Genomic DNA, 14,891 nt, shown 5'->3' on the forward strand with positions numbered 1-14,891 from the left:
TCTTATCATTAACCACTTTTTGACTCTCTTAACAATATTTATGCAAGAATCATTGAGGAGAGACTGGATTATTAGTAGTTTTTAGTAGACATTAGTATTAGTTCTTTTCTCATTCTCTCTAGTTAGAAACTTGTAAGAAAACCTTGGAGAACTCATTGTATCATTCATTTTGTTGAAGAAATAGAAGATTTGGGAGCTTGTTCATCACTTTGGCTAAACTTTCTCTATCTTTCTCTTTACTTGCGATTCACTATATTTGTATGCAATGAAGTTATGCTTCTTATTGTCTTATTTCACATAAGTGGCTAAGTTTCTAGATCTAGGGGTAGATGAAATTTATGGCTACTTGATATGTAGTGAATAAGATTTTCACTTATTATATTTTGTATTAACTTGTCCATTTATGTATACTTATCACTTGTTGTTACTTGATCACCAATAGCAAGTTTTAGTTGCTATTATTCAATAAAAATTTGTAATAATGATGGAACAACATAAACAGAGTTTAAGGAGTAGACTTATGAGAATAGAGATACACTTAAGTGGATTATTTTAGCATTTCATAAAGAATAAAGAGTAGATCTAGTTATTCACCATGAGAATAGAGAAAATTAGACTATTCTAAACCTCTACATCATAAGAGTGAATTTTGGTAAATTTGGAAATGAATCTCTAGTTAAACAAGGGTAGTAATAAGGGGTAATTCACTTATATCTTTGGTGTCATAAGTGGATTCTATCTCTCTAGACTCAAATATTTAGTGAAATCTCTTCATTGTTATCTTGCAAGTTATTTAGTTAAAATAGTTAAATAGTAAGTGTTGTTCTTTCTATTGCCTTCATTTAATAGATAGTCTAAATAATAGAGTAAATAAATGACCTAGTACTTGTAATAGTTGCTTCTCATGGGATCGACCCAATATATACCCTAAACTACTATTTGACATGTATACTTGCAGTCAAACTAGTATATTTTGGATTAAACTTATACTTATATAAAAAATTCATCAAGTTTTTAGCGCCATTATCGAGGAGCGGCAGTATTATAGCCTAACAAACTTTATTAATTTAGACATTTTCTTTATTAGTTAGTTGAATTTTGTCAATAGATAAGTTAGAATTTTTATTTGTTTTTGTGATATAATTACTACATTATCTCTTTCTTTTTGCTTGTAGTGTATGCACCAGGCATTACGTATGGTCACACCTTTTGATCTGAAAATTGAAAGGATACTACGTAAACAAAGAAGACGTACACCATAACAAGAGTAAAAAGAGATTCAACATATAAAGGGAATTGCTATTGAGTTGGCTTTTGAAAAAGAAATGGCGAAAAATGAAGCAAATAAGTAAGCTCTTAGAGATTTTGCTCTACCAGGGACACAAGAATCACAAGCAAATATAGCACGGCTAACTGTAAATGCTAACAATTTTGAGATTAAACAATCACTTATTCAAATGGTTCAACAATCTGAATTTGGAAGTGATGCCGTAGAGGATTCAAATGCACATTAAGCTACATTTTTGGAGATATGTGATACAATTAAGTGAATGGAGTTAGTGAAGATGCTATAAGACTAAGGTTATTTCCATTTTGTTTAAGAGATAAAGTTAAAATTTGACTGCACTCTCATGCTCACAATACTTTCACTAATTTGGCTGATTTATCTAGAGCGGCTGATTTATCTGTAGCATTCTTGAATAAATACTATCTACCGGGTAAACCGGTTAAGTTTAGAATGGACATTACTAATTTTAGTCAACGAAATGGTGAATCATTATATGAAGCGTGGGAAAGATTTAGGAATTTGTTACGAAAATGTCCACACTATGGACTTCCCGATTGGCTCATCGTATAAACTGTCTATAATGGTTTATCTGTCTCTACTAGAACTATTATTGATGTAGCCGCAGGTGGAACTTTAATGGGTAAATCACCTTAAAAGGCTCAAAACTTGATAGAAGACATGGCAGAAAACAACTACCAATGGACAAATGAGTGAGGTAATTCTAGGCGCCAAACAGGTATGATTGAAATGGACACCCTAAACATGTTGAGTGTCCAAATGAATAATGTTGTAAAATTGCTAAGTAGAGTCGGAGTTAGTTCGAGTTCTTCATCTAGTGTATATGTTGCATGTTGCTTTACATGTGGGGGTGATCATGATACTAATGAGTGTGTTGAATTTGAATAGGTTCAATTTGTCAATAATTATAATCGAAAATCATCCAAATTTTGGATGGAAGGATCAAAACAATCCTCAAAGATCGACAAATCCGCTGGGATTCCACCCAAGGTAACCACAGTCGAACACTAAACCAGGTTGGGCGATTGTAGTGAACATGTTGGCTAAGGGCACCTCGGAGAGATTTGAACGAATAAAGGGGAGAATAGATCAATTAACTGGGATGTATAGAAATATAGAGCTCCAAATAGGTCAAATTGCTAATTCAATCAACAATAGAAATCAAGAAAAATTACTGAGTAAAATGGAGGTGAATCCGAGGGAACGTGTTAAAGCCATTACTCTTCATAGTGGTAAACAATTAGAAGACCCTCCTGTAATTGAAGTAAGAGAAAAAATGAGAGCAAGGAAAAAGAAAAGGAGAAGACGAACCAAGAATCAAGTGTGGGGGAAGATAATAGGGAAAGACAGTCAAGACTAACCCTCATCTTCCACTACCATTCTAATACCTTCGGCGGTTCCATTCCCTCAAAAGTTTAAGCAAAATAAGCTTGATAAAGATTTTAAAAATTTTAAATAATTGCATATTAATATCCTTTTTGTCGATACTATTTTGCCGATTCCTTTATATGCGATGTTTCTGAAAGAGATCATGACTAGAAAGAGGAAGTCGGAAGACTGCGAAACATTAATAGAGGAGTGAAATGATATTATACAAAACAAGCTGTTGTCAAAATTAAAGGATCCAGGGAGTTTTTCTATACTATGCACTATCTATAATGTTGAATTTTCAAAACATTATGTGACCTTGGTGCTAGTGTAACATTAATTCCTTTAATGGTGGCAAGATAATTAGGTTTGCATGAATTAAATGCACCAATATTACTTTGCAGTTAGCTGATAGGTCGATTAGATATCTATTGGGAGTATTGGAGAATGTATTGATTAAAGTGCAAAATTTTATTATTTTCGTGAATTTTGTGGTATTAGATATGGAAGAAAATACGTCTATGCCAATTATTTTTGGTAGACCCATTTTAACAACTGCAGGTACTATTATTGATGTTAAAAGCGGCAAACTTAAGTTTCAAGTAGTTGAAGAGGAGGTAAAATTTAATTTGAATAAAATAAAAAATACCCTTCTTTTACCGATCATGCTTGTGCTATTGACACCATTGATAAGCTAACCCAAAAGTTGAGTCGAGTCAATTTTGATTTCTATTCTCTTGACCTTTGTTTGACGAATTTAGGGATGCAAGAGAGAGATTGTGAAAAAATTGAAAAATTAGTCAAGTACTTGGATTTTTAAACACCCTATAAACGGGGTAATGTTTATGAAAATCTAGGTCAAGAACAAAGGCTCCCACTAATTTCAAACATTGAACCTCCAATATTAGTGTTCAAACCACTTTTAAATCATCTAAGGTATGAGTTTCTTGAAAAAATAGTACTCTACCGGTCATTGTTAGTGCTCACTTGGATGAAGAATAATGTGTGAAATTGCTAAGGTGCCTAAGGAAGCACAAGAAAGCAATTGGATGGACAATCTCGGACATCAAGGGTATAAGTCCTTCTACACGTATGCATCACATTCTTTTAGAGGACAATTGCAAACCAATGGTGGAAATGCAAAGAAAACTCAATCCAAATATGAAAGAGGTGATCATAAATGAAATTCTCAAATGGCTTGATGCAGATATAATCTTTCCTATTTCTGAGTGTATTTGGATTAATCCAATTCATGTTGTCCCTAATAAAGGTAGAATCACTATAATTATGGACAAAAATAATGAAATGATTCCTTCTCAACTTGTGGTCGGGTGGAGAGTATGTTTTAATTATTGAAAATTAAATGCGGTTACTAGAAAAGACCACTTTTCCTTATCCTTTCTTGATCAACTTTTGGAGCGAATAGTCGGTTATGAATTTTTCTATTTTTTTGATGACTTTTCAGGTTATAACCAATTAGCTATAGCTCCGAATGATTAAGAGAAGATCACATTTACTTGTCCTTATGGCACATTTGCCTTTAGGAAGATGCCATTTGGCCTATACAATGCCCCCGCTACATTCCAACATTGCATGATGGCCACTTTTTTATTACATTGAAATAATTATGGAGATATTTATGGATGATTTTTCGGTATTTAGCTCATCATTTGATCATTGTCTTCATAATTTAGATTTGATTTTATAGGATACGAGAAGACAAATCTTGTGCTAAATTGAGAGAAATACCATTTTATGATACGAGAAGAAATCGTCTTAGGGCACAAGATTTTCTCTAAGAGAATTGAGATGGACAAAACAAAAATAGAAATTAGCGAGCGAATACCAAATCCAAACAATGTGAAGAGAATAAGAAGCTTTCTTGGACATGCTGCTTTTTATAGATGTTTTATTAAAGATTTTTCTAAGATAGCAAAGCTATTGTGTGATTTATTATAAAAGGTTATCACTTTTCAATTTGATGACAATTGTTTGATTGTTTTTTATAGGTTGAAAAAGGAGTTGATTTCCGCATCAATTATAAATTCACCGGATTGGTTGCTACCATTTGAATTGATGTATGATGCAAATGACTATGCGGTTGGAGCGATTTTAAGGCAAAGAAAGGAAAGAAGGTTGCATGTCATCTATTATGTGAGCAAATTGCTAAATGAGACACAACTTAACTATGTAACTACGAAGAAAGAGCTACTAGCAGTCATATTTGCTTTAGATAAATTTAAATCTTATTTAGTAGAATCTGAAGTTATCATCTATATGGACCATTCAACTCTTAAATATTTGCTCCATAAGAAAAATGCAAAATCTCATCTGATTCGATGGATTCTATTATTACAGGAATTTGATATGAAAATAAAGGATAAAAATGGATCGGAGAACCTTGTGGCGGATCACCTATCGTGACTAGAGTATATCCCTACCAATGACCAAATTCCAATTAAAGAGAATTTTTTGGATGAATTTGTCCTAACAATTGTCAATTCTCCATGGAATGCAGATTTTATTAATTATTTGGTAAGTGGAGTAATACCGAAGGGTATTAACAATCACCAAAGGAAGAAATTTTGCATGATGTTAAAAACTACTTTTGGGAGGAACCATTGCTGTATATATATTGTACCAATGGTATGGTACGTAGATGTATTTTCGAAAACGAGGTATGTGATATTTTATATCATTGTCATAATCTAAAAACGAGTGGTCATTTTAGTCATCAAAAACTGCAGCAAAAGTATGGCAATTGATTAAAAGTTGTGATACTTGTCAAAGAATCCGGAATATATCAAGAAAAAATGAAAATGCCTCTTATTACTTTCTTAGAAGTTGAATTATTCGATGTTTGGGGATGGATTTTATGGGACCGTTTTCTAGTTCTTTTAATAATAAATACATCTTGGTAGCCGTGGATTATGTCTCTAAATGGGTTGAGACAATCGTTTCATCTACTAATGACACTAAGGTAGTATTTCGATTTTTTAAAAAGAACATTTTTAGTAGATTTAATATACCTAGAGTCATATTAAGTGATGAAGGAAAACGTTTCTATAATAAGTAACTTGATTCCTTATTACTTGAGTATGGTTGTAGGCACAAAACATCACTTCTATACTATCTTCAAACCAATGGACAAACGGAACTAGCAAATCGAGAAATACAAGCTCATTTTAGTGAAAACAGCGAACGAATTTCTAAAGGATCGGGCGAGAAAACTCAAAGATGTACATTGGATGTATCGGACGGCATTTAAAACACCCTTAAGGAAGTCGCTGTATAATTTAGTTTACAAAAAAACTTGTCATTTACCTATAAAAATTGAACATATGGCATATTGATCTATTAAAACAATTAATTTGGATTTTAATCCTGTAGGTGGAAGAAAGTCGTTTGAGTTGAGCGAATTGGAGGAACACCGACAACATGCCAAAATATATAAAGATAAGTTCAAATATTGGCATGATAAGGACATTATCCCTAAACAATTTAAGGTGGGGTAAAAAGTGCTTTTACACAACTCGCGCCTTATATTGTTTTCGAAAAAACTCAAGTTAAGAAGGTCGGGACCATTCAAAATCGCTCAAGTATTTCCTTATGGAGCCGTGGAAGTAGTTAATGCAAGAAATGAGAAATTTAAAGTCAACGGACAATAATTAAAATTACTTGGTGGGTGAAATCATCCCTAAGGGACTTGTTTGTCCTTTGGATGATTCTTCTTCGACCTAAGAAGCCAATGTTTTTGAGTCGAACCAACGATTATAAACAAAAGAGCTAATTGGGAGGCAACCAATATTTTTGTTATATATGTTAATTTGGTGTGATTTTGTGTTTAGATTATGTATTTAAATTATTTTATTTTTTGTATTGTAGAATTTGAAGATGGAAGCAAAGATGACCATTTGGAATGAAAAAAGCGAATTTTGATCAAGGAATTCAACCCTTCGATTTGAGCAACTGTTGTTTTCTATTCTTTAGAAAAAAGAGTCAAATGCATATTGTGATCATTTTACATGTGCGTGCATTGATAATTTTGATAAAAGAGTGATCTAAGATGCATTTTGAGCAATTGGGCAACAAGTGTAATTTTGAAAAAGTCAGAAATTTCTGCAGAAAAATTGCAAAAATTTGAAAACGTGGCTCAAAAACATGACCTTAAATCGCGTGTTCTCCCGCCATGTATTCAATTCTGCAAGAATAAAGAAGAATACATAGGTACCAAAACGCGACTTCAAGTTGCATTTTTCTAAAGTCACTTATTCTTGTAGACACCAAATTTTTAAATATTTTTTATCCTAATTTTTATTTTTATTTTTAGTAATCATTCTTATCTATTATTTTAATTCCATGTTTTTAGTTCTTAGACTTTTAGCATTTGTATAGCATTTCAGTATTTTTTAAGATTATCATTATCCATTGTCTATTATTTTAGTTTTTTTTATTTTTGCATTCATTTTCGCCCTTTTAGCTGTTTATTTTTATGATAAGACTTTTTTTAGCATAAAATTTGTCAAAAAGAGAAAATTTTTCATAAAAATATGTTTTATTTCCTTTTACTGTTTATTAATCGAAAAAAAAGAAAAAGAAAAAAAAAAGAAAAGAGAGAAAAATCATCAATCAAACAAAAAAAATTATTAGCAATTTTGTTTTATTTTTTAGTATTTGTCTATTTTATTCAATATTACTTAATTTGTTATTTTTGTTTTTTTTTATTAACTGGTTCATTTGGAAATGAAAAAGGAAAAGAAAAACAACAAAAAAATCAAATCAGGCTGTTTTAAGTAAAAAAAGAAAAGAAGCGCAATTCCATTCGGCTTTTCCCATTGTTTTTGTCCACCGTTTTTCTTTACCATCAGATGGCTTGAACTCCATTCCTATTTGGCTCTCATCAGCACCCTTCATGCGAGGTTTTAGAGAGTCGGGGTGATATAAAAGGGAAAGGCAGCCAAGGTTTTGGGGAGGGAGCACTTAGTGACGGCTGAACAAGGGGGGAGAGTCTGGACGGCTGAAGAAAGAAAACAGAGAAGGGTAATGACGGCTGAGTGAGACCAAGGGAGGGAGTAGCAGATAGGAAAAGAAAAGAACGAGAGGGATAGACAGAGAGCTGGGGAAGGACTAGGAAAGAGCGGCTAGGTTTAGAAAAACAGAGCAAGAGTGAGGGATAGAGAAAGCTTACGGTAAAAAGAAAGAGAAAACTGGGAAAGGCAGCAAGGGGAAGAAAAGAAAAGGGGCGGCGGCTGAAGAAGAAGAAACTTTTGTTTCTGCCTTCATACGGTGCTCTGGAAATCTCTTCACAAAAAAATTGTATCTTTGAAGCCGGCGTCTAGAAACAATCTCTTCGATTCTTCTTTGTTCACTGGACTCCATAAGGTGCTAAAGGTAATCCCTTTGACCTCCAATCTTCAAGCAAGCCCAGCAGATTGTATGCTTTTTTTCCATCAGACTTGCATGATCTTTAATCTGTTCTTTATTGTTTTTATTTGTCCGAATTTTTGTATGAAAAACATATGTGTGAGATGAACCGCAAGTTCACGGTAGAAAAGTTGCAAAAGGAAAAATTTCGTCTAGGCGGTGCTTTTGCGAATGAATGATTATGATTGTGGCTGAAGATAACTGTGATCAGACTTTGTGATGTTTCGGTGTTATGGATAGGTTTGGGGTCAGTTTTTTGGTTCATTTGACAAGTATCTGAAACTGTGAATACAACTTAGCAACTATGAACAGATAGTATTCTTTGTCCACATATGTAATCTGATAGGCTGCATCTTTAATTTTTGTTTGTGTGTGTGATTCGAGTCCGAGAATTCCTAGCAGTGCAAACTACAAGATTCGAGCTTGATCGTTGTTTTAACTTGAGAGTTTGGTGTTTTGCTTGATCTTAACGTGAAAACTCAAAATTTGAAACCAATGAACGAACCTGGGTTCTTGATTCCAAGTTTGTTTCGGATGAACCCAGAAAATTATAGCTTCTGTTGCATAAAACCTTCGATACTTGCACCTCCACATTTCGGTCCTTCTTCTTTTCCTTGTTTGCATTCTACTGGCGACTTCCTAAGTCTCTTAAGTCTGTTAAGGGCTTTATTCTCTTTTGCTGCATGAAACCGTGAATTCCATGTTAGTTGGAACCATTTTTCATTTTTGCTGCATCACGGTTTGCTCGCTCATGAAGTCCGCAGCTTATAAAGCTGTACAGAGCAATTCAAAAGCTCCACTCATTTGCATTTGTTAGCATTGAAGCTTGCCATTTGGTTTGTAATTGCTTCATCATATTAGTTTCCGTTTCTCCAACTGTACGAAGAAAATGTTGCTGTTTGTTATTATTTTGCTCACCTGCTGTTTCCATCATGCTGATTCCATAAGCTGCCAAGAGGTTTGCATTTCCGTGATTGCATTCTGTTGCTTGTTTGGGATGTTAAAATTCTGTGTTTTGTTACTTGGAATAAGGTTTTGATGTTGGGTTGAGATTAGTTGTTTTGGGATGGAAAGGAGATTGCATTCAAGTGATCCGAAGTGAAGTTGCAAAAACACTTCCAGTTTTGCATGCATCGTATCTGAATTTTTTGTGGGTAAAGATAGAAAAGGCATTGTTGTTCATGCTCCATTCTGTTGGAGCTGGAGAAAGCCTTGTTAGCCAGTCATTTTGATTACCATTAGGAAGAGCTGCACTGGTTCTTATGTTTGCTGTTTTTGCCTTCTCGCAACAACCCACCAAATGGGGTTTTGTCACTCAATTTGCTGTTTAATCTCATGTTGGAAGGAGGAAATTGGATGAAGGGTGTTGAGTTTGCATGTTTTTTTTTGGTCCAAAGACACATAAATTAGATCTGGTTGCTTGCTGGAAAATGGATATCCCCTCTCTTCCTGTCCCAAGTTTTCTTCCTTTACATCGCCACTGCATTTTCTGTCTTTCACGTTTAGTTGCATCATTTAATGTGGTGGAAATGAGCAACTGTATTTTGAGGAGAAGGTTCACGTAGCTTTGAAATTATTGCGTTTGATGGTTGTGAAAGTCTGCCTGGCGAAGTTGATAAAGCTTAAAAGCATGAAAGAAAGTTGCAGAAGCATTTTTTCCATAGCTGGCATGAAAGCTGTACTTTGTTCTCATTTTTTACTGCTTCTCCTTGGTTCCGTAATAGCCCACAAAGCTGGTTTTTCCTCACCTTGTTTGCATGTTCAATCTTGGGTCAATAATTGTGGTAGAGAAATTGGTGAGGTTTGGGGCTTTGTTTATAACTTTTGGTATGTGTCTAGGTTGTTAGCTAACCGCAGGTTTGCGGCAGAAATAATAGAAGCCAAGCCAGCCAATAACTTGCGTTTGCATGCATGAATAATTCTTGGAAAACAGCATTCCAACCTTTTAAATTTTTGTCTTATGATACTTTAGCCCATAATCTGGAAAACTTGATCAATTTTGTCCCCTTAACATGCTGTTTTTCCTTTGGCATGCTTAATTTGATTTTGGACCGAATATTCATGAGCTTTTTGGATAAAATTTGTGTTTTAATAGCTTTGAGAAGTTTATGATTTAATTAGGATTTTTAGTGAAATTTTGGGTATTTTATCGTTTAATTGTAATAGAGGGTTTTTCATTCATTTTTTTTGTGAATTTTAGTTCCTCACTTTAATTTATTTCATTTTAGCCACTAATGTTCATAATAATAGTGATTTTTACCCCAGAAACTTTCATTTTCTTTCAATTGGGTCCTTAATTTAATTGCAAATATGTCCCTAAACTTTATTTTTCTTTAATTTTGACCCCAAAGCTTTGTTAATTTTTGCAATCAAGTCCTTTCTTCTTTTACCCTTTTTAAATGTGGGTTGTTTACATGATTTAATTGATTCAATTTCATGTTCATTTTTATCTTTTGTGATTATTTGTTAATTAAAGTGATGCCTTGATCTTTTCTTTTATTTTGGAGGGTAAATAAGCGATTTCACTCCATTAGGGCTCCAAATCAAGGGAGGTACACCCTATCCCTTATTTCTCACTTTATTTGACCATATGTGTGTATATGTGCCTTATGTGTGCAATTGCATGACTTTAAGTGTTTATTTTATTTTCACTCCATTCATTTCTTTAATTATTTAATTTCACTTTCACTACAAGAAAAAAGGTCATCAATGACAACCAGCTCTTGTCACAAAAAAAGTAAAAGTCGTCACTGATGACAATTATTGACAATATTTAAGTCGCCACAGAGTCGTCAGTGAATGCCCGTCGGTAAAGATGTACAGTGACAACTTTATATGTCGTCAGTAAATAGCATTCTTTACTGACAACTCACTTCGTCAATAAAAAGTACAAATATAGTGATGACTTTATATCTTGTCAGTGATGGCCACAATAACATTGTCACTGAAACTTCTTGATGATTGTTGCTTGTATTGACTAATTACTAACAACTTTGGTTCACGCTTGTCACTAAAATAGACGTGATATTGACAACTTTTTGTCATCACTGTAGGCTTTAAGTTTAGAGATACTAATTAGTGACAACATTTCATTGTCAGTGGAGAAGTCTAATTAGTGACAATATACTGTAACCGTGTAGTTTGATAAAGAAAATTATACTGGAATTAATCAATCCAACAATTCAATTTACGAATTGAGAAAAATAACAACAAAGCCTGCTAATTAAAAACAGAAGACATCCATTACATTCGAAATGCCAAAATATCATACTTAAGTTCAACATCCTGCTACAGCTTTACAAAAATAAATCTAAGTCCTAAACTTAGCTAGCAGCTACTGCCGAAACACTTCAAGAGCAAAACACAACCTTGTCTTCATTGTTCTTCAATCAATTAGTAGCTGTGGATTAGAGGCCAAAAGAGTTTGAACAAGCAATACAAGTCTGCATAAAGTAGTATAATAATTAGTAGGTAACAAGTAGCTTGAGCAAAAAAATAAACTATCTTATATTTACCTACAACAAAACTCAGTCACGATTAGAATCTCAGTCAAGACAAGAACAAATAAGGCAGAAAATTAACATAACAAGGACAATATCCCAAATTAGCTTAGAAGTTAGCTAGTTAAGTATTAGTGAGGTCAATACCTTGTTAACAAACTACTCAAGGCCAAACAAAAATATTACTAGCTTTTCACGGAGTGGCTTAACATGTCTTCCTAACAAAGTCATGGACCCAACTAACAAAGAATGTTGTGACTGAATATTATCTCTAACTCGAATAGTAAATTATCGGATATCATTTTACACACACTCAAAACAGTAATAGAAAACCAACTACAAGCAGAGATATGCAAGAAATCATAGCTAGCAAATGGCTGTACATACTTTTCATGACAGGATAGAGAAAACATGCTGTTGAAGGAACAAGGCCTTCCTAGGACTTTACAAACAAGACAATCAATAAATACAATCAAATCAGAAAGTGTCCTCAAACACCTCTATTCCTGATAAATTTCTACATACCTGAGTTCTATACATAAAAGTTAGTCAAGGAAAGGGTACCCAGCTGGACTTGTGAAGGTTTAGGAAACTTGATCTTATACAATATAAAGATTCTGTGGATCTACTAAGATCCCAACTTACTCCCTGCTCACGATAAATTGATGTCTAACTTTGCATTTAATGCCATGCAATAAGAAAAAGAGTGGTAATGATTTTCTCAATTTTACCATTGACTACTTGTTACCCAACCTTCTCCATTTATTAAATTCAATTCATAATGCAATCCATGTGTTTCCCACTTCTTATTTAAGTTTCAAACATTATTGTTATCTAAGTTCATTTTAAAGTAGAGCCAACTCTAGCTAGGACATCCATTTGGAACAAAGGAGTGGAACACAAGTTATCAGTTTTAAAGCTATCTCACATTTGTTAGAATTTATTTATTATATGTTTTACATTGTTAAAATCTATGAGTTAATTAAATATAACAATTTGTAAAAGTTGCATCTTACAAGACAAAAAAATTTTAGTTCATCAACTTGTAGCCAAGAAATTTGTCCTCTTATCATGCCAACCAGATCTAAAGGTGACTTTTTGAGAGACTATGCTAGTAGGAAAGCACTTGCATGTGAAATAAACATATTAACCATAAAATCGTGCTTAAAATCTTTGGAAAAATGGTTTGGGGTTGATGCATGCACAAATACTGGTTGTCTATATTTCCACACAAAAGCAAAAGCATATTGATAAGAAGTACCTTTTGGCATCTGGGAATTCTAACTCGTCTTGATCAAAAAGCCAGCTTTTGGAAAAATGGTTTGGGGTTAATTTTCTTGTTGCATCAGCTGAACCATCTTCATAGAGGTAATTTTACTGCCTTTTCTATAATTATGGACCTAAATATGCATCCAGTAACATAAGTATTGTTAATATTCACGTAAAAAATGATCAACTTGACCACTAGCCTGTCTAGAAAGAAGGCAGAGCAAGAGTACCTCAATCCACTTTACAACAGGTTTTCTAGCATGACCTTTAGAATGGTAGCAATTTTAGCATGTCAAAGGAAGGAGTAATCATCCAATAAGAAATTCATCAAATTGATCTTCTCCAACAATTAAAAGGCACAAAAAGTTCCTAGCTTGCTTGAAAAGCCATGCCAGCTTCTTACAAAAATCCTGGTCAAAAGATCATTCCGTTGCATCTTTAAGGAAATGCTCTATTCTATCAGTCTCAATACGTCATTTAACATTACAAAAAAACACATAAGACAACTCTTCCTAGAATATCATAAGGAAATGAAACTTAAAAGTGATAATTAACAATGATAATGCCAAGTCTTTCACACCACCAAAAAAAGGGAATAATAGTGATGTTGGATAGCAAACTTTTTGATACAATTAAAGTCCACACTCGCTCATTTTCTCAGGTATTCTAGAAACCTGAGAGATTACAATAGGCTAATAAAGTCATTAGAACCAGACAAATCCCCTAATCTAAAGCAACCGAATTAGCATGTTTCCTGATTATCTGGCAATTTTACATGTCTATGACAGCAAGGTAGCAAACTTGGCAAGTATCGCATTAGAATCATGCTGCAGAATCTTATTCACAACAGAATCTCTAGGGATGCTACTAACCAAAGTGGCATTCGTATCTCAATCTGACTGACTAGGGACAAATATGTTATAATCTAATAGTACATGACTAATTTCACAGCTGAGAATGAAATTAAAAACACAAGACGAATACAAATAGTCTTTATTGGATTCATCTATAAAGAAAGGGATACACAAAGACTACCTATTCGTTCTTGTAAATTGATACTCAAATAAATCAAAACAAACAACAAAATTAAATAGCCACCTTAGTTTCATAAGGAAAATTTTCATGATTTTTTTATCCTTCCTTTTCAATGAATCACTTATTGGCATAAACAGCCTTAGATTAATGAGGCAGTAAAAAGTTTTAATTGACATCCAACTCCATCTAAATATTTGGGATCTAGGTAGTTTTTAATCATCTAACTCCTAGCCATGTTTTCTCTGTCTTGTATCCTAACATAAAGATATATGCATCCAAGATTATTTTAATGAAGGCACAATAACTAAATTGGGGAAACTAATCATCGCAAACAGCAACAAAGAAACTCCAAAGTAATGAAACACAAATTTTATCATTCAAATTGATCACAATCAAGTGCATGTGCTAAAAGTAAAACAAATATGAACATGATGTACTATTAAATCAGCGTTATCATCAGATGACAACTCAATGCTTATAATTTAAATAAACATTAGTACTGGTGAACAACAGTACATTTTTGTAGGTCATTTGCAAAGCAAAAATTCTAGTAAAGTGTACTCATGATTACTAAACAAAAGAAAAAGGACTGAGGGAGAGTGCCTGTAAAGTACCTCAAAGTGAAAAATGCAACTCAATGAGAATATCCGAGGAAGACCCTAAGCCTATGTCAACAACTTCAATTGCTACAAAAAATAAGAAATCAATCAAATCTAAGAGAAATAAAGTAATTTTTGTGATCTACCTAAAACTAATCCACACTATATTGATTTATATAATTATATGCATATAAGTAGCACGCCAAATCAACAATATATGAAAAGGGAATATGAGTACAATTCAATGTTGGAAGTAGCATACTGGAATGAACTCCATATTCATAACTTAGAATGATGCTTTCTAAGTTATAATAGGTTTCAAGTTACTTGTATGATTAGTTAATCATGAGATAAACTAGAAGTCAAAAAAGAAAAACAATTACTAAAACT

At 33.3% G+C, this 14,891-nt stretch overlaps 1 non-coding gene across 1 annotated transcript; it reads right to left on the reverse strand.

Annotated features, from left to right (window-relative positions):
- Positions 1-1,729: 1,729 nt before the first annotated feature.
- On the reverse strand, positions 1,730-1,836 carry LOC113764221. The gene has a single exon (XR_003467507.1). It is a non-coding gene; the product is annotated as a small nucleolar RNA R71 (small nucleolar RNA).
- Positions 1,837-14,891: the final 13,055 nt, after the last annotated feature.

Source organism: Coffea eugenioides, chromosome 2 (assembly GCF_003713205.1).
Source record: "Coffea eugenioides isolate CCC68of chromosome 2, Ceug_1.0, whole genome shotgun sequence".
Classification (NCBI taxonomy): domain Eukaryota; kingdom Viridiplantae; phylum Streptophyta; class Magnoliopsida; order Gentianales; family Rubiaceae; genus Coffea; species Coffea eugenioides.